Genomic DNA, 19578 nt, shown 5'->3' with positions numbered 1-19578 from the left:
ATACAAGTCTCTCAGTCTGTCATTATGAAACTGGAAACCACCTATCAGAGGCAGAGAGTGACTGATGTGGGGAACTCTGGTCCTGTCCGCTAGTTTCCTTTTGCCAGTCATTTCCAAAAGCTATAGCAACGGGTGGCCAGTGATGACATCATCACACTTCCAAAACGTATCAGAGACTGAAATGGTGCAAAAGTAAAACAAAATTCAAGTAAAAAACAAATAAATGTATTTTTGCAGAATGACATTAAGCTGTGTTGAATTTAGCAAACCTGGATTTTCAACAACCTCAGCAATCTTGTATGGTGTAGGCTATGGTGTATATGGCAAATAATTATTTAATTATCTAATCATTAATCAGTTTTTCATCATCCATTTCGTTAACATTACAGATATGTGACTGTGACATATTAAATGGAATGCCCATTAGGGGGCAGTCTGAGTCAGCGAATCTTATCACTATGCATGCATGCATTGGCGACGCTTTTCTCAAAAGCGACTTTGTATTTAAGGTATACATTACATCGGCGTTGCTAGCACCATGCTCTACTGTTTGAGCAACAGGAATGCCTTAAAAGTTATGTATGAAAGTCTTTGCACTTCTTAAAGTCACCATGAAATCACTTTTGTCAATAATTTTTTTTATGAAATATCGCGGTATTAATTTTAAATAATTTATCCGTGCACATCATTATTTATTTATTTTATTTGGTGTGCCCTTGTAATCTTTAATCAAAATAACTTCCCCCCTTCCCTATTCCAGCGACATCTTTTCTCTTAGACGTCTTGATGATGCGTTTACTGGTGTGAGGGCGGGACAACCTGTCACTCACATGAGATGGACCAATAGCAAACCACAACCAACCAATCAAGTCCCGGCCTTTTTTGTCTTGTTTGAGAAGCTTTTACTCGGATATGTCGGAATAGGGAAGAAAAGACTATTGCACAGATACCAGTCTTTAATCAAAACCAAGTTTTGAAAAATAATTCAAGCTATTTTTTTGCCTGAATAAAAGTGCGGATAGCTAAATCTCTGGCATTTTTTTTTCTTTTTTCTTAATTTGTGTTTTGAAGATGAACCTAAGCCTTATGGGTTTGAAACAAGATGAGGGTGAGCAAATGATGAGAGACTTTTCATTTTTGTGTGTGAACTAACCCATTAAGTCTCCTGAACCATTAGAGCTCAACCTCTGAGTAATAAAAGACACTATGAACAGCTGAGATCTTTTGTAACACTCACTCAGAGCCTCTGATCAGCGCTTGTCCGGATCGCTCTCTTCCCACAGTCCAGTCCTCATGTGACTTTGTGGATGAACACCTGCACAACACAGTAAGATTGTTGGGCAATTAGAGGCCTCTGACCTTTTCAAAGGGAGGAGAACCAAGCCCTGGTTTGGCCCTGTTAGGAATGGTATCACCCTACTCAATAGGCCTGTTACTGGCCTTGCTTGCTTACTGTTCCATGAAATGTGCCTGTGGAACAGTGCAAACTTCACTGAAACAGACTGGACACTGTTAGACAACAGTGCTGCCTTTGTGTAGGAATTGTCAAAGCTGGCCCTTTGCTGATGGTCCTCCCTTTCTTCTGTGCCTCAGCTGTGAGCAAACAAAGCAAACGCCAAGGCCATGAGCTTCTACACAGCCGGCCATGTTGGAATGCCTGTCAATTACGACAAGTGTTGGCATTTTTTGCCTCGATTTTGCTTTATTTCACTTTATGCAGGGAAAGTGTAAGCCGTGCATTGGTATGGAATTGAGTTCAAGGCAGGTCAACTAACTTTTATTTATACAGCCCTTTATACAAAACAGATTGTTTCAAAGGAGCTTCACAGTAATAAACAAGAAAATATAAGAATCAATGAGGCAAACTTCATCAGATATGAGACCAATTTAAAGGAACACTCAACTTTTTTTGGAAATCGGCTCATTTTCCAACTCCCCTAGAGTTAAACAGTTGAGTTTTACAGTTTTCTAATCCATTCAGCCGATCTCTGGGTCTGGCGGTAGCACTTTTAGCATAGCTTAGCATAGATCATTGAATCTGATTAGACCGTTAGCTTCTCTCTCTCAAAAAAATGACCAAATAGTTTCGATATTTTTCCTATTTAAAACTTGACTCTTCTGTAGTTACATCGTGTACTAAGACCGACAGAAAATAAAAGTTGCGATTTTCTAGGCCAATATGACTAGCCGTACCAGTAGCGCAATGATATTACAAACTTAGTGCCGGTCACGTTGGAAGTTACCGAGCTGGGGACTATTTTCAGGTGCTGAGTAATATCATTGCGCCTGCAGCACCCATTGTACGGCAGCACAGTTCCTTGATAATTACGCAGAAAGGAGAGTATAGTTCCTTGTCATATTGGCCTAGAAAATCGCAACTTTTCATTTTCTGTCGGTCTTAGTACACGATGTAACTACAGAAGAGACAAGGTTTAAATAGGAAGAATATCAAAACTCTTTGGTCATTTTTTGAGAGAGATGCTAACGGTCTAATCAGAATCAATGATCTATGCTAAGCTATGCTAAAAGTGTTACCGCCAGACCCGGAGATCGGCTGAATAGATTAGAAAACTGTAAAACTCAACTGTTTAACTCTAGGGGAGTTGGAAAATGAGCCTATTTCCAAAAAAAGTGGAGTGTTCCTTTAAATTCTGCTGTACAGCTGCTCTAAAAAGACAATAGTGTCATTACCCAGAAAGAAACATAGTCGTCCCAGATCCGTCTGGGTATTTAGCTCAAGTCAGTTCTGTGTTGATTCAATTTAGTTCAATAAGTGTGTAAACATCAATAACGAAACCAGTTCAATTCAGCTATAAGTAGCTCTACAGAAGACAATAATGTCGTTATTCAGTTCGAGTCAGTTCAATGTTGATTGGACGTTGAAACATTGCATTTTCAGATCTGATGTTACAGCAACGCAGAAACGTTATCTTATTACGTTCACTGCAGGAAACATTTCAAGAGCCAAACATCCCAGAGGAGATGCTAAAGCGACCAGTGCAAGACTTTATTACATGTTTTACTCCCAATTTGCTCCCTGTTTTGAGAGCTGGCCTACTGTAACTTCATTAAAAGTTAATTGCTTTTCCTTTCTAGCAGCTTTGATGTTTTGTCACCTGTATCAGACCATCACATAAGCATAACTACATGCTGTTTCAGTCGGCAGTTCTTACCGTAACCATACATGGGCCACTGGCAAAAAAAAGAAAAGGAAAAAAACAAATCAAAATGTAGATGAAATCTATAGACGTCTGGAGTGAAAAACCCGAATGAACTACCCGAGGCACTGCGAACCCAACAGCTTACTCCCAAGACAAAGATAGATTTGGGGAAGCGTTTATTTAAGCAGATTGGTTTTGCGACTGAGGGATTTTTCCTGTCCAAATGAAAACCAGTAGCACTCGGTTTGAGGCCTCCATTCACTTTGCATAATGGCTCCCAAGGTTGCTCTTTTTTATTTCTTGGCTTTCCGTGCCAGTATAATTCAATTTCTCAATCCAAACCAAATATTTGCAGTGTGGCCTACATTTCCACACTGAGCTGCATGCAGGTTGGCGGCATGGGCACTTACGCATTCCTCAGACACACAGAAGAGATGACTGACAGCTTAGCTTTGCCGTACACCTTGCCACGATACCATGCCGTTGTAACCCTCTTGTAAAACTTTGCTGTTGTCTTTTGTGAATGCCCCTACTATTGACTTGAGTTTCACTGTCTGAATTTAACAGGAATGCTTTAAAAGAAATAGTTCACCCAAAAATTTACATTTTGCCATTATTTACTCACCCTCGGGTTGCTCCAATCCCTTCTTTCTTTCTTTCTTTCTTTCTTTCTTTCTTTCTTTCTTTCTTTATTTATTTCTTTCTTTCTCTCGAAACACAAAAAGAGATATTAAGTATAATTAAGTATGAAGTTCATGGAAAGGAAAGTAGGTGGTAACAGAGATGGAAAAGCTTTTTTTTAAAAGGGGGGAAGAAAACTCTAAAGATTCTTTAAAAAAGTAATTTTTGGGGCTTTGCACCAAATACAAATTAAATATTTATTACACACACACACACACACACACACACGCACACACACACACACACACACACACACACACACACACACACACACACACACACACACACACACACACACACACACACACACACACACACACACACACACACACAATATCAAATAATATTTAATTACTGAATGAATAAATGTTTTTGAACATATAAGCATGTGTAAATGACTGAAAGACCGAATAAATCAGTTTTTAACAAATTTGTTAAGTGACTCAATGATTCGCTCATAAAGATAGTCACTTGTTTTGTTCCCGAATGAATCAGTTGGATGATTGACTCAATTACTTACCCAAAGTTACTCACTCAAATAGTTACCACCTACTAGTGTAACAACCTGCAGAAAGAATAACAAAAAAGTTTTGTGCATATTTAAAGTTCTTCACTGAAACAAAATTGGTATAGAAACTTTTTTCACTCAGAAATTGCTACATTTTACAAACAATTACAAAGATGCAGCAAAGTAACACACTGAATAAAACATAAACCTGAAACAGTATTTTCTTGTAAAATGTCCTTGTTTAATTTACAACTTTATTTACAACTATAATAGTATATATATATATATATATATATATATATATATATATATATATATATATATATATATATATATATATATATAAAGGTTTCTTTATACAATATATAGACTTACTATAGATTTTGATTTTGGGGTTGATTATGTTTTCCCACAAAGAACAAAGAACAAAGAGATTTACCCACAAAGAACTGATTTCATTCAGAGCTAAGGGTCTTTGTGCTTGTTTGCAGGTAATTACAGTTTTTTTCGATTGCTAAACGACAGTGAGCACAACTGGAGCTACATGTGCAAAACTCTAACTACAGTCTGCACTACCAACAGTCACCTAAGCTAAACAGTTCACATCACCTGCAAAACTCACTCCAAGCAACACAACTCTTAACACATGGCTCAAAACAGGCTCAGTGCAGCCAAACGCTATGCACAACCCTCACTGAGATAACACACACTGTCACTCAGAACACACTGAGAGTAAAAACACTAGCATCAAACACCAATACAGAAAATACAAAGTTTTCATCTTTACAGTTTGAACAATTTCAGTGACTTCATACAAAGTAATATTTTCTTCAAAGAAAAGAGTGACATTCTTTCACATGATTTATTTACAGTAATTTTTTAGAACATAACAATTCTTTAAGGTAAATGAAAATTAGCAGTTTGCTTCACAATAGTCTGTAGTAATTTACAGAATTACAGTATAATGAGGAAAAAAAGGTAGAAACTAAAAGTACATGTAATTCAAACAAATAATTGAGGGGCTAATCCTGCTTATCTCTAGCATCAGGCCACAGGTTTTCATCAACATCACATCAAATGTTCTCTCTTGCCATGCACCTGGAGAACCTTCTGGAGTGCCTTATCCATCCCTGGTAGTCCTCTGGACTCGTGTCCTCACATCCGGCACGCATGGCTTCCAAAAGAGACATTTGGTCATGTGGGTGGTGACCAAACACTTTACACCTCCAGGCAGAGAAAAACTCCTCTATTGGGTTGAGGAAGGGTGAATATGCAGGCAGGTACAAAACCATAAATCTGCGACAATAGCATTTTCCTGCGCATCTGAAAATATGTTTTCTCTTCCTCCTGTTGGGGCCAGCCTTTGGGTTATGTTGTATATTACAGTATATACAGTAATACAGTAAAAATATATTTTACAGTCAAACTTACTGTAATATATATCTGTGTAAATATTCTATAATTGCAAAACAAAATAAATTCCTGTAATGTTCTCATTTACTGTAAGGATGTAAATCTCACCTGTTTCAGCTGAAGTTGCCACCAGCAGTGTTTGAAAGGCACAAGGCTGAAATCTATTCCGTTTTGAATGTGTGGTTCACAGTTTTGACACCAGTGTGTTAGCATTTGAACAAAGTGCTGTAAATCCACAGTGTTGTGCAGGTTGTGGTTAAAGTCATGGGATAAGTGTGTAGAGTTTTGAAAACTGTGTTCAAGCAATGAAAAACGAACTAGAGTTTGGTCCACATGAACTGCTGCTGTGCAGACTGTAGTTAGAGTTTTGCACATGTAGCTCCAGTTGTGCTCACTGTCGTTTAGCAATCGAAAAAAACTGTAAATAGTTCCTTCGCCTACTTTCTTTGAAGCCTACATTTACAAAGTAGACCCATTCAAATAGCACGTCAGGTTAAGAGAAGATGGGCCTGAAAGGACCTTTTTCTACATATCTAGGCTGATTTATGATACTGTGTCCGCTAAGTTCCTAATTGTATAGCTAAAATAAACCAGCTTCGGCCCATAAAATAACGTGCTTTAGAGCAACCCAGCGGTATTTTCCATCGTGAAGTAGGTCATGCGACAGGTGAGAGGGACTCTGTTTGTTTGCTGGCGGTCGGTGGCCATCTTTTCCACGCAATTAGATGACTTCTATTCCAGACACGCAGCTGGCCGTCACAGAGGCCGCCTGTGTCTCCATGTTGATGTGGACCTGCTGTATCTTCACCGCGACCCAAAACGGGACTCAGAGCTTCCTGTGTTGAGAGACTCGGGTCTCCTGGAGAGAGAGAGAGAGTGCTGTAAATCTGGAAATGTTGAGGAAAGTTTGGGAAACACCTCAGTCGACGCCCTGCGAGGTTGATTCACACAGCTGTGTCATAAACACGGCATGAAAAGCGTCACGCCACTTCATGTCACCTCTCGACATGTGCATGCCATTTTCTAGCACTAAAAACAGCTTGGCTGGAATCACATCAACGCATATCGTCTTCGAAATTTTCGTAAACCGTGTCTGAGGTTATTTCCTTTACGCATGTGATGTTTATACACCCTGTTTCTTAAAAGCCAGTGTGTGTTGCCCAATTATATCTGAGGAAATGAAAAAACACATCTGCAATTCAACAGGTGCCTCTTGGCATCCAGGATGTTCCACGTCTGGAAAACATCTGCATAGGTGGTCTCTCTCTCTCTCTCTCTCTCTCTCTCTCTCCCTCTCTCTCTCTCTCTCTCTCTCTCTCTCTCTCGTTCTCCAAACTCCTACTTTTTCTTCCTCTCTCTAGGGTCCGAGTGCAGGGAAGGCTGATTGTAAATACGGCAAGGACCTCAGAGCCAGAGAAACAGCCGTATATTTTGGGAGAAGAGAGGCTGGCTTTTACCAGAGCATATTTTTAATCGCACAACGCGCCAGCACGGATAGGACAGAGTTGCACAGCTGCTCCTCTAATTTGTTTAAGCATGTACAAATAGGCCATCCCACACGAGCCAAAAAAAGTGAGAGGAGGTTTTGCTCAACATGGCATTTTTGTCTGACCAGAAGAGCAAAAAAATCAACAGCGATAGAGACGGACTGGTCATTTTGAGGGATTTTACAGCAAGTTCCCACCGGATTTGTCATATATAAAAAGTCTCGCAGCTCAGAACTGGATCCAGAACAATCGAGTCGCGCACTCCAAATTCGTCAACGTTAAAAAATAAATACGATACCCAGATTTGGGAGACCTTGCATGTTTTGAAGCGTACAAAAAGAATCGTCTCGATTTCAGCAGATCTTTGGAAGGAACGCAGAGGTCCTGTTGAATGATTCAAGTCATGGAAAAGATATTTATAACAAAGCGGTTCTATGTTCTTTATCCTGGGAAGGATTAGAGGACAAATCTGATTTGGCCCTACCTATGAGCTGTGGCTATGCAACTTTATGGATAGCAGTATTTAACCATGTAACAGGGTTATTATAGTTAACTAAAAGTAAAACCATTCAAAATAAAACATACGTTAATTGAAAATTTAATAAAAACTCATTTTCATTTAGTTTAAAGGGGTGGTATAATGCCCTTTTCACAAGATGTATAATAAGTCTCTAATGTCCCCAGAGTGTGTATGTGAAGTTTTAGCTCAAAATACACCACAAATATTTTTATATAACATGTTAAAGTTGTCACTTTTTGAGGGTGAGCAAAAACGCACCGTTTTGTGTCTGTTCCTTTAAATGTAAATGAGCTGCTGCTCCCGACACAGGGGGCGGAGCTTCAAGAGCTCTTGTCCTTTTACCTCACATAGACATGCACTGAAGATTTCTAAAACGTTTTGCCTTTTATGTTCAAACTGGAGTCAGACAAAGATGGAGAGACTCAAGAAGAAGTGACAACATGCCGTTTGTTGTAGTCCTTTTCTTTAAAAGCAAATATCTCCATTTGCTTTGAACTTTGAGCGTTGTAACGTTGCAGATGTTGTTTATGCTCAAACAGCAACATTACACACTAACTAAAGTTAAAAAAAAGTTTAATCATAATCAACCACCCCTTTAACTTGATATACTAAGATACGAATAAATAAATACTATATTGATTTTTTTTTAATCTAATAAAATGATAAAACACAAACAAATTAATACATTATTACGAATGACAATTATTAAAACTAATTAAATTAAAATGACAACACAAGATACAAAACAAAATACAAAATATAAAAAACTTGCATATCAATGTTTCTAAAAAAAGTATCTCAATGATACTAAAATAACACTGACTAATGAGTAATTATACCAGAACCAACCAGAATTAATTAATTAAAGCCCCTATTATGTGCTTTTTCGAATATTACCTATCATTTAGTGTGTAATATAGCTGTGAATGTAAAAGGTCTACACAGTTTTAAAGATCAAAGTGCACGACAAATAAAGTTATTTATTCCAGTAACATATAAATTGTGTCAGCAATTCCAGTCTCACTTCCTGTTTTATACCTATAACAATGTAAGAAATTTGCATAGTATGGTCTTCATTGGCTGCCTGCGAACAACGTCTACTTTGACCCTCAAACACTATAGTCATAGCTGAGACTAGAAGACTTTGGTTCGTGTTGTCAAGATGTTGAAAAATAGGGTATTTTCTGTGCTGAGAATCCACTTTGCATCCACTTCAAAAGGATGAGGAGTAATGCTGCAATTGATCAAATAAAACCAACACCATCGTTACTGTTCGCATCACTGTGTTTACAAGTGCTGAAGAAGATATGGAGCTGAAATTCAGATATGGTAATTGCTGTTTGGTTTCTGACATGCACTGCAAGTGGTCGACCAATCACAACAGACTGGGCCATCTGACCAATCAGAGTATAGCAGGCTCTCAGAAAGGATGGGTTTAGAGAGACCGAATCTTTGACTGAGGCTACGTTTACACGTGGACGGCTATTTTCATAAACGGACATTTCACCCCTCTCCGTTTTCCAAAATAAAATCGTGCACACTCGACAAGTTTCAGAAAAGTGTTTGTTACACGAATCCGTGTATATGCCGCCAAGAGCATGCCAAACCTGTAGGTGGCAGTGTAACGAGAAGCTCAAGCCCACGTTAGCAAATCAGAATCCCGAAAATAGTCACATACTGTGACGTCGGCTGCCTTAAACTCAGTTTTTTTTAGTTTACATGCAAACGTGCAAACAAAGTTTTCCCAAATCTCCACTCTGGCCTGAGTTTTTAGGTAGAATCGTTTTCAGAGACGAATTCTCCGTTTGCGTGTAAACGAAGGGCACAAACGAAGGGAAATGTCTCAGTTTTTCAAAATAACCATGTACGTGTAAACGGGGCCTGAATTAGACCGACGCACTGTTTACAGACACTTTGAGAAAAGAGGTGATGTGAAGTTGAAATATTACAAATAGAGCTTGAGTGATCGAATGGAATTCAAGCGTAGTTCAGGCAGACCACTGATCGCTAAACGATATCCGCTGACGCTCAACTGATTTGTGTATTTAAGCTCATTCAACGAATGCTCCGCAGCAATTTACACCCACCTCCACCCCTTCACCTCCTTGCATCTTCATATTTGAGCAGTGGATTCTGTATAGAAACTCTATGTACGTAATCATTGTATGTCTTTCTGTAACATATTCTAAGAAACATTTGGTTATTAAAAGGCTTGAGGGTTTTGTGTCTCAAGGATGTATCTCAAGCTGTCTATGTCAGCTCAAGCACCTTAGAGCCTTAGCCTAGCGCCAAATCCAAAGATTGTTAATAAATTTCATTCTCAAAGTGGTCCTGACTGAATTATATTCATGAAAAAAGCAATAATAACAAAGTAGACAACCATGAACCTAACATTATATATACAGTGGTACAGTACACTTTAACCCCAAACTGTGAGGACTCTTCTAAATCTGAGGGGTATAAGTATCAGCCTATTATGTTCTTTCTAATGCAAATCCTTATTCCCTTTCTAATGCTTATCCTGTTCCTTAAATCACATTCCTAAAAATCGGTCTCAGATTTGTAGCTTTAAAACATACAATTTAAGCTCAAGTTAAGGAGTGGCCTCCAATGCGCCATTTGTAAGCATTCGGGAGGCACGATGCATCGCGATACCCACACGACAGTTGATGTCTGAGAATTATTGGTTTTGGAAACTTACACCCAGTGAGAGAGCTCTCATACACATAATTAGGCTCGTTTAAAAGCAGATTATAGGATTGACGCGTAAATACGAGGTTGCCTGTGACGTATGTCAAAGCCGGTGTCCGAGTAAAGTTAGAAACGTGAAATGCAAATGAATAAGCGAATGGAAAAGTCAAAGTGGAAACTCTAAACATTTGCTCTTCAGAAGTCGGAAAACAGGTGCAAACAAGCTTCCCTTTAATCTGACCATCTCTCATTCACTCCATCGTCCCAAACATAGCGCTCTTTTTCCAGTCCTGACTAACAGAGGGGTATACCTTGTTCAGGACGCTTCTGATTTATACAACAAAAAGAGAGGGGAAACTTTGTGCATTTGCAAAGGGAAACGAAGGGAAAGGAAAGAAAAAGACATACAAATAAATCACTGCAAAAAAAAAAGTTATTTCTCAGTGTTTTTGTCTTGTTTCTCTAAAAAATTCTTAAAATGAATTTATTTGAAAGTCTAAATGGCTTGAGATATTAAACTTTGTTTTCTTGAAAAATTAAGTAAGTTTTTGCTTATTTATGAAAAGTTCTGCAAAGTTACAAAGCACAAAGTCACTCCAAATGGAATTATTCCCTATATCAGTGCACACTGTTTCTGAACACCCTACAACGCCCTCCATTGAAGTCTTGAGTTTTCTTCCGGAACGAACACATCACAATATTCGTCAAATAAATAATTCCGGCCCAAATCATATGCAAAAAAAGGGGGAAGCCTGGTTGAGTTGAGTTAGTAGTGTGTTGAAACTCGCAGTTATGATAAAGAGCTTTGTGATTGGTCAACTAGAAGCGGTTGACCAATCACAACTGGTCTAGCCGACCAATCAGAGCACATTGAGCTCTTTGGAAGGAGGGTTTTCTTAGAGACAGGAACTAAACAGAGCGTTACTGACAGACTGGGATCAGAGGTGCTGCAACAATGTCAAGTATGTGAAAAATGCGGTTTTTTTGAACATTCAAGCATGAAAACCTATTCTAGCAGACCCCAAAAACTAAAACTAAACTTTGTAACAGGGCATAATATGGCCTCTTTTATATCTTGCATAATATGGCCTCTTTAATATCTTGCATATTGCATATCAAGTAAATGTATCTTGATAATTTTTAAAACATATTTTGCAATGATGTAATAAGTAGGGCTTAACACATCTTATTCAGTAAACATGAGGTTTTAGCTTCTGATATGGAGCAACTCTTTAAGCACATATACCCATTGAGAGTTTTGTACACTCTGGAACAATTTGCACTGGAAATCCCCTGTAGGGTCTGGGGCGTCTTTAACATATAGGTGTATATGCTTGAGCGGGGTTTCCCCCGTAAGCCCCGTCCAAACGACATGCTTCAAACACTAAACTAGGTGCTAATGAACTGGGTCCTGACAAAGTTTACTTTCCTGGGTTGAGTCCCACCGTACAATGGTCCCATTCAGCTGCTCTCAACCGTGGAAAGTGTCTGTAAGGTAATCCCATAAGAGTTTTGCGAGACCTTTTCAAAATTTTCAATATGTCTCTCTACCTGCATGCGCTGCCTTTCGGCCAGTGCCAATGATAACACTAATATGCCTCAGCTGATACTAGCGATCGGCGAGGAAATTAGCATTAGGCAAAATGACATCCTTTCACGAGTCGCTGGCATAGACGTCTAGCCTTTTCTGCCCTATTACTCACCTGGTGCTCTTACAGCCTAAATATCTAAGCTTGCAGCAATGCCAGGGCTCTTCACTGGGCACAGGGCCTGAAACAGAACCAAGCTGCCTTTTAGTGTACCTAAATGCACTGGGCCTTATTACAGGTGCTGCTGGCAGGGCTGTTCGGTTAAAAGATCGTAGCTATTTTATGTGGGGACTTACTGAGTAGGAACATGCTGTTTATTTTGTTGTTTGTGCATAGAGGCTTTTGACTATCAGGATAAAGTTTGGTCTGGCTAAGAAATTAAAGCTTTAGCACAAGTTCAGCCGGGAAGACTCAATTACTACGTCAACTTTCGCTTCACTTCTATCCAATCATATTCTCACGCTCAATGTATAAAAGCTCAGTACTTACACATGTTTGAGTTCGCAGATACTGAAGCGACGATTACCCCCATCCTCCCCACCACCACCAGGATGGTCCTGTCCATACCTCCCGGGGGGTCGGCTGCGCCCCTGCGTTCATCTTCAGGCACGAATTGCAGATCCGATACCCTCGGATTATGCACTACGGACGGGGCCTACGCCAAATGACTTTGTATATTATTAGCTTGCTGAGCTGTCAATAAATGTATGATTGTTGAAATAATTCTCCCGAGTCTTTCTGGTAGAACTGCCTATTCAGGATGAGACCATCTGGCTGACATGCAAAGCAACAAACCACAGTTTTTTGTTGTTGTTTTTACATGCCGTTGTGTGCCGAGTTAATCTGAAATAGTTGGTACCATAATAATAGACTGAAAAACAAAAGCATTGCAGAGTTTGCCCGGTGCTCTCACAATAACTCCATTCAAGATGGCAAGATGTACAATATTGTACGACTTGGATTATACAAAAATGTATGACTTTTATAGAGGGTTTATTTTTCTACAAAAATGGTTAGCCTATGTTATCATTTGGGTCATAGGTTTTTGTATGACTTGTACAGTATTGCCCTTTAATGGAACATAATTATGACTTCTCATGATGAGACTATAAAAACAAAGGAGAAATGATATGTGTAGACCTTGTATCGAAATTTCTATTCACCTAAAAGGACTGATTATTATGCTTAATGGGTTAGGGTTAGGTCTCTTATGACGTCTCTTATGCTTACCAAGGTTGCATTTATTTGATTAAAAAAATACAGTAAAAACAGTACTACTGTGAAATATTATTACAATTTCAAATAACTGTTTTCTGTTTTAAAATTTGAAAAAATGTAATTTATTCCTGTGATGCAAAGCTGAATTTTCAGCATCATTACTCCAGTCTTCAGAAGGGATGTTTTCACCCAAAGTTACAAATTTAACTTTTACACAAAATTGGAATATTGCATAATTATAATTTTTTTTAATGAAGCAGTGTTTCCATCCCGTGTTCAAGAGAACAAAATCGCCACTTCCTGGGAAATTGCTGCTAAACATATGTAAAAAAAAGAAAAAAAGAAAAAAAAAGAAAAGTGTTGCAGAAATCAGGAAAGACAATGTGGCAAATTTTTCCAACATCAGATGACTTGCGAAATCAACGCTGTCGTATTATCTTGCGTTCGGAAGACTGGTCTTTGGAATGCAATCGTTTAAGTTCTGGGATGGAATTAAACCAAATCATTTTGATGTCAGACTTTGGCTCAGGAGTTTCAGAACGACCAAACCAACATTTGAGATGCTGTGGGATGCGATTGGTCCACTGGTTAGTCCAGTTATACAATCACATCCACTGTTGAGGCAAAGTCACGTGAGCTTTTTGTTGTGCATCGAGGGATTTATTTGGTAAATGTGTTTCTATTGTAGTTTATGCGCATGTCTTATCGGATAAAAAAATATCTGCCTCAATTCAGCGCAATGTGCTAATTTTTAGAATTTGCGATATTGCACCTTGCCGTTTTTATCCACTGTTTTTTTTTTTTTTGTGATATCCTAAAATGCACATAAAAATGGGTGCACTGTAAAAAAATATTTTCATGATTTGTTATCACACCTTTTTATCTTTTGTCAAATCAACTCCGATAACTAATGTGTGAAGATAACATACTATTTTGAGTTTCTGTTTATTAAACCATTCTTCATTGTATTAACTCAAATTTTTAATTACAACGAACTCAAAAAGGCAACAAAGTAACTTGCTTTTTTAAGTTAAACCAAAAAAATGTTTACAGCGTGGACGGAAACATAGCTTGTCACATGATCCTTCATTCTAATATGCTCAAGAAACATTTCTTATTATTATCAATGTTGAAAACAGTTGTGCTGCTTAACTTGTAATTTTACTTCTGAGTGACGCCACTACAGTAACCTGGAAAACTTTGGCAAATCCACCAATTCTTCCTCAAAGGTGCTCGTTGTATCGACCTGGCACTTGAAACCAGCTCTTGACATTTTTGTGTGCAATATGCACCAAACTGTGGGCTGAGACCAAGTCTGAATTAATCACACGACCCTTGATGAAATCTCTGACAGACACACTGTGTCAGCTGAAATAATATCACTCCCTGTTAACACCCCGAGCTGTTTTTGTGTTTAGATGACATTGGGCTGTTGGTAAACTACGAGCTTGGCTTTTATGCCTCACGATGCATAAAACTCGAGCCGCCAGACCCGACTGTCAGATCGCAAAATACATTTACTTATATTTATCTCCAGCACACTTGAAGCGTGTGTAGCTCGCAGGGGGGTAGACATCTACAGGAGGGAGAAAACACAATCTATCTGGCAGATTACCTCTATCAAAACATATGGGCCTGTTCATCCTTATCATTCACGTTTCAGGGCCACAGAGATATAAAACACTAGCGGCTCCATTCTGTGTTGTAAGCTGCTAAACAGTAGCTGTGATAATTCAACATGTGATATCCCTTTCCAGACCTGCTCTATATCTTTAGGGGGTGATGAGAAAGGTATGGCCGGTCTTTGCATACGACAAGTCGTATTTATGGCTTTCTAACCTGACAAGCTGCAAAGTTATATTTATATCAGATGGTTCCATGCGAGCAGAGGCTATGGGACTTGGCTGTTTTTGATGGAAAGTTAAGATCTGCGAGCGGACGGAGTTAATTGAAAATGCATGCGGCCCTTGGATTTATTTTTTTCCCCTGAATCTGTGTGTGTGTGTGTTTACGTTGTGTGTGTGTAAGTGCGCGTAGGGGAGGGAGATGGTGACGGGAGTGAATGCGTGTCTTTCTGTTTTTTTAAGATACACCTGGCCCCAGTAACGGTTTCATAAGCTCAGATGGAAAGATCTACAAGCACAGACATGGGTTTGCCTCTTTAATGAACCGACAAAGGTTCCACCCATACAAATAAACAATTAATTATGGAAACAGAAAGGCCATTTATAGAGGGTCAACACATGGACACAGACGGTCAAGTCTAATAACCATCCGACTTTGAAAACTTTATAGACATTTTCTATCAACATTTCATATGCAATCTGCTACTAGATGAACCAAGAAAATCACACATCTATGGCTTTATTCAGACAGACACAAAAGTATGAGCGATGTCAATTATTATATTGTTTTATATGTTATGGCCAATATTAAAAAAGCTAAGCTACTTTGCCTAAATATAGCTACTAAGAACTATAATCAATAATTTACTGCTGAAGTCAAATTAGGCATCACAACATGCGCTACAATGTGAAAAATGGATATTAATTTGGAGATTTCTAAAGATTGTTTAGATTACTAGTTTTTACTTTTAAAGATTATTTTCTAAGTTAGTGTTAGATGATGTGCAAAGTAAATCTACACTATACCATTCAAAAGTTTGGGGTCGTTATCGTAGTTTTTGAAAAATGATCTTATGCTCACCAAGGCTGCATTTCTTTGCTCAATAATAATGTCATACTGTGAAATATTTTTATAATTAAACAAGTATGTTTGGAAAATAATTATTTGAAGTGTAATTAGATTTTTTACTTTGACTACCGTCCCATTCAATTTCCTTTGAGAGGGCTCGGTTTAAGAGCTATACCGCAGCCAGCCACCAGGGGGCGATCAAAATGCTTTGCATTCACTTTTCGGGACATGTGCGACACACTTGATTTACGCTACCTACTACCTACACTGTAACAACAATACAAAGCGGATTGAAAACCGGCAAAGTTTCACTTTAACATATTTACAATTGAATCAAGATGTTTGGGTGAGATCCAACAAGCCAATAGGCTTTAGTTACCATCACAGCCATGGACATAGACCGTATTCACAGCAGCGCCATCTTTGATAGACATACATCCTCTTCAGTGGGTAGTAATGTGTTTTTGGATTGTTCTGATAACAAAACAGTGCAAAAAATATCTTTCCGTTGACAAAAAAACTCCCAACAATATGAGCAGTGGAAAATTATAAGTGATGTATGAACTTTATACAGTTTTTTTTACAGCGGATGCAATTGAAAACAGTAAGTCTATCCCTCACAGCCTCGCTTTCATGGAAAATGGACTGCATTTATATAGCGCTTTAACGGACCCATGGCCACCAAAGCGCTTTATATTGCCTCACATTCACCCGTTCATACACCGACGGCGGTGTCAGCCATGCAAGGCGCCATCCAGCTCGTCTTGCTCATGGACACTTGGTCAGGTGGAACCAGGGATTGAACCACCAACCGTCCGGTTTGTAGACAACCTACATGAACCACTGAGCCACTGCCGCCCAGGATACCTGTCAATCTGTGTGAGTCATCAGTATTTTTGGTTTGTTTTCCCAGAAGACAAAGACTGTAAAAAGCTAAAGCTGAGGGCCTAAAAGCTAACAGACATGGAATAACAGCCACAAAACTCTGATTCTGATTTCATGGGGTCTTTAAATGTCTGACTTTTACTGTGTATTATTCAAATACACCGGAATGTTGTGCGTTTTTTTTTGCAGCCAGAGCACAGTCGCTGACCGAATGGCACGGCTAAAGCCGGAGTGCAGCATCTCAGGTGCAAAGCCAGGATGGACTGTACCAGCGCCAAGCGTGAAACCTCTCCAAACCCCGAGCCTGACTCATAAAGCCGTCACTAAGCTGCGTGCGAGAGAAAGGTCAGGTTCATACTTGCATTCATAAAAAAGGAAAGAATGAAAGAAAGGAAGAATGAGGGGAAAAAGGCAGCAGCCCGGGCTTTCATGAATGGACCATTGTGATGCGCGGCAGTCTCGTCAGTGAATGTTTTCAATTCCATTTGATCCTGTAGTACGGCTGCTAATTGGTGAAGCGTGTTCCACAGGTCAGCGTAAGGTTTCTCTTTCCACAAACGCACACTGCTCCCTCTGTAGATGGCAATAAGAGTGAGCAAGCCCTAAAAAGCCACGGGCGTCCATTGGGACGGTCAGGGTGATTTACCGTCTCGCATTGGTTAGAATTAGCTGTAAATCTGCTTGGAGAACGGTGACTTTTGCGATGGAATCATTTGTGGGTTCCACACTACATGTCAGGAATGATGCTTATGCAAAAAGCAAGTTGAAATGACAAGGGTGCGACTGTATTCTGCACACATTTCCACTTCCAACATATTAGATGATGTCCCTCTCCTAACATGATTGTTTCTCAACTTCAACCGCAGCCAAGGTGCATGTGATGTGCACCGGTTTGTTTGCCTCGAATAACAAACAATTAGATTGCGATCTGGTCTTTAAGTAAAAACACACTTCTACCAAATATGCACCTGGCCCACAGTGTTTGCATCCTTCAGTTCTAGCATCACTCACCCTTTCACCTCTGTCTCTCCTCTGCTTCCTTAAGAGGGACTGGAGTTGGATTACCGTTCTAATAAAAGACAGGTGCTTTCATAAGCATAAGTTGCACGCACATGGGGAGTAAATGCAGAGATGCTACAGTCATGAGAGTGCATGGAGCAGCTGTGGATGAAGCTCTGACTTACACACAGGTTTACATCGCCACCTTGTGGTTACTTCATGAACTGCACATCTCCAGCACTTCAAAACGTATTTCTCTGTTTTTCCAATGGAATCTAGAATCAGGGGTCAATCGTTTAATCAACCAATCAGATTTCAACTCAGACATTAACTCTATGATCCTAAATAATAAAAAAAAAATGTTATAACCCAATTCGAACTGAATCAGAATGACAGGATACAGAATTTGCATTCCTGAATTGCATATACAACAACAAAATCTCAAGTTTTTTGGACAAAATATTCATATAACACTATTATTTTTGGTATTAAGTATTCCCTGATATGTACATTTCTAAAAGGGTTTAGAAATGTCTCTACTAAGTTCAAAATAATTAATAAAGCCATCAAACTTCCATCGTTCACAAAGCTGTTGAAGCACAAAATATTGATATACCAAACATTTAGTCAATTCATTCTTTAGTTTATTGTTTAGGTTAGAAGTACATTTAAGTTCACTAAATATAATCTCAAAAATATAATATCTAATTTATTAAATATAATGACATTTTTAAATATAATATATGACGTAAATTTGTAGACATGTAGGCTACTAGAAAATGAACTGTTTAAAAAACTAAACTTTCAGAAATGATGTTATTTTTTTAGTCCACTTACATTTATTCAAAAGCAACTCACAAATGTGGAAAATAAAATGAAAAAATCATCAAATTTGTATTATTTGTATAAAAACTTGTATTCAAAATGACTCACCTCCAAGTCAGCTGTCATTACACACACAACATTACCATGTTACCCGTTACCATCCTCCATGTTCTCACTTTACACTGAACTGAAGCAAATATTAAAAGTGCATTGTGTAATATTTAGGAGGATCTGTAGACAGAAATGCAATATAATGAACCGTTATGCTTTTTATTACCTTAGAATAAGCAGTTATATACACATATATACATAGCCTACACCGCTGGTCCCCCTACATTGAAATTCGCCATTTTGCGCCTACATGTTTCTACAATGGCCCTAAACCGACTGTTTGTACTGTATTTTATTTTATTTTTTATTCTAAACTGTTTTAATTGTTCTTATTTCATTTGATTATTTTAATTGATTCTATGTAAAGCACTTTGAATTCCCATTGTGTATGAAATAACTAGCTATATAAATAAACTTGCCTTGCCGAAACGGACAAACACGTTTAGTCACTGTTGTCCTTAATGCAAAGAAGCTAAAGTCAGCGAATAAAACACTAACACATGATGAAAAAGTAACAATAATATTCGCAATAACATATCGTTTTCCTGAATAATAAAGTAAACATAATTTCTTAATTTATCTTTGTAAAGAAACCTCATTGCCTAACTGGCTACTCTCTGTTGTCTCAGACGAAGACATCTGCTGTCGGCCACCGTAACTTTTGCTGGTTGCAATTCGTAACCTCACCACTAGACTTAATGTTAAATTAAAACCAGTTTATGGGTGTGTTCTTTATCAAAATCAGTGCTTTGTGCTTGTATTCTGTTGTGTTGTGTTATGTTGTGTTGTGTTGTGT

At 38.5% G+C, this 19578-nt stretch overlaps 1 long non-coding RNA gene across 1 annotated transcript; it reads right to left on the bottom strand.

The window, feature by feature from the left end:
* Nucleotides 1-6209: 6209 nt before the first annotated feature.
* LOC306983400 lies at nt 6210-18123 on the bottom strand. Its single transcript, XR_013794356.1, has 3 exons — nt 18032-18123; nt 17859-17916; nt 6210-6622 (listed from the first exon to the last, which is right to left on the bottom strand). It is a non-coding gene; the product is annotated as an uncharacterized lncRNA (long non-coding RNA).
* Between the last annotated feature and the right edge of the window lie 1455 nt (nt 18124-19578).

Source organism: Phoxinus phoxinus (assembly GCF_949152265.1).
Source record: "Phoxinus phoxinus genome assembly, chromosome: 16".
Classification (NCBI taxonomy): Eukaryota; Metazoa; Chordata; class Actinopteri; order Cypriniformes; family Leuciscidae; genus Phoxinus; species Phoxinus phoxinus.
This window is presented reverse-complemented; position numbering and strand designations above follow the sequence as displayed.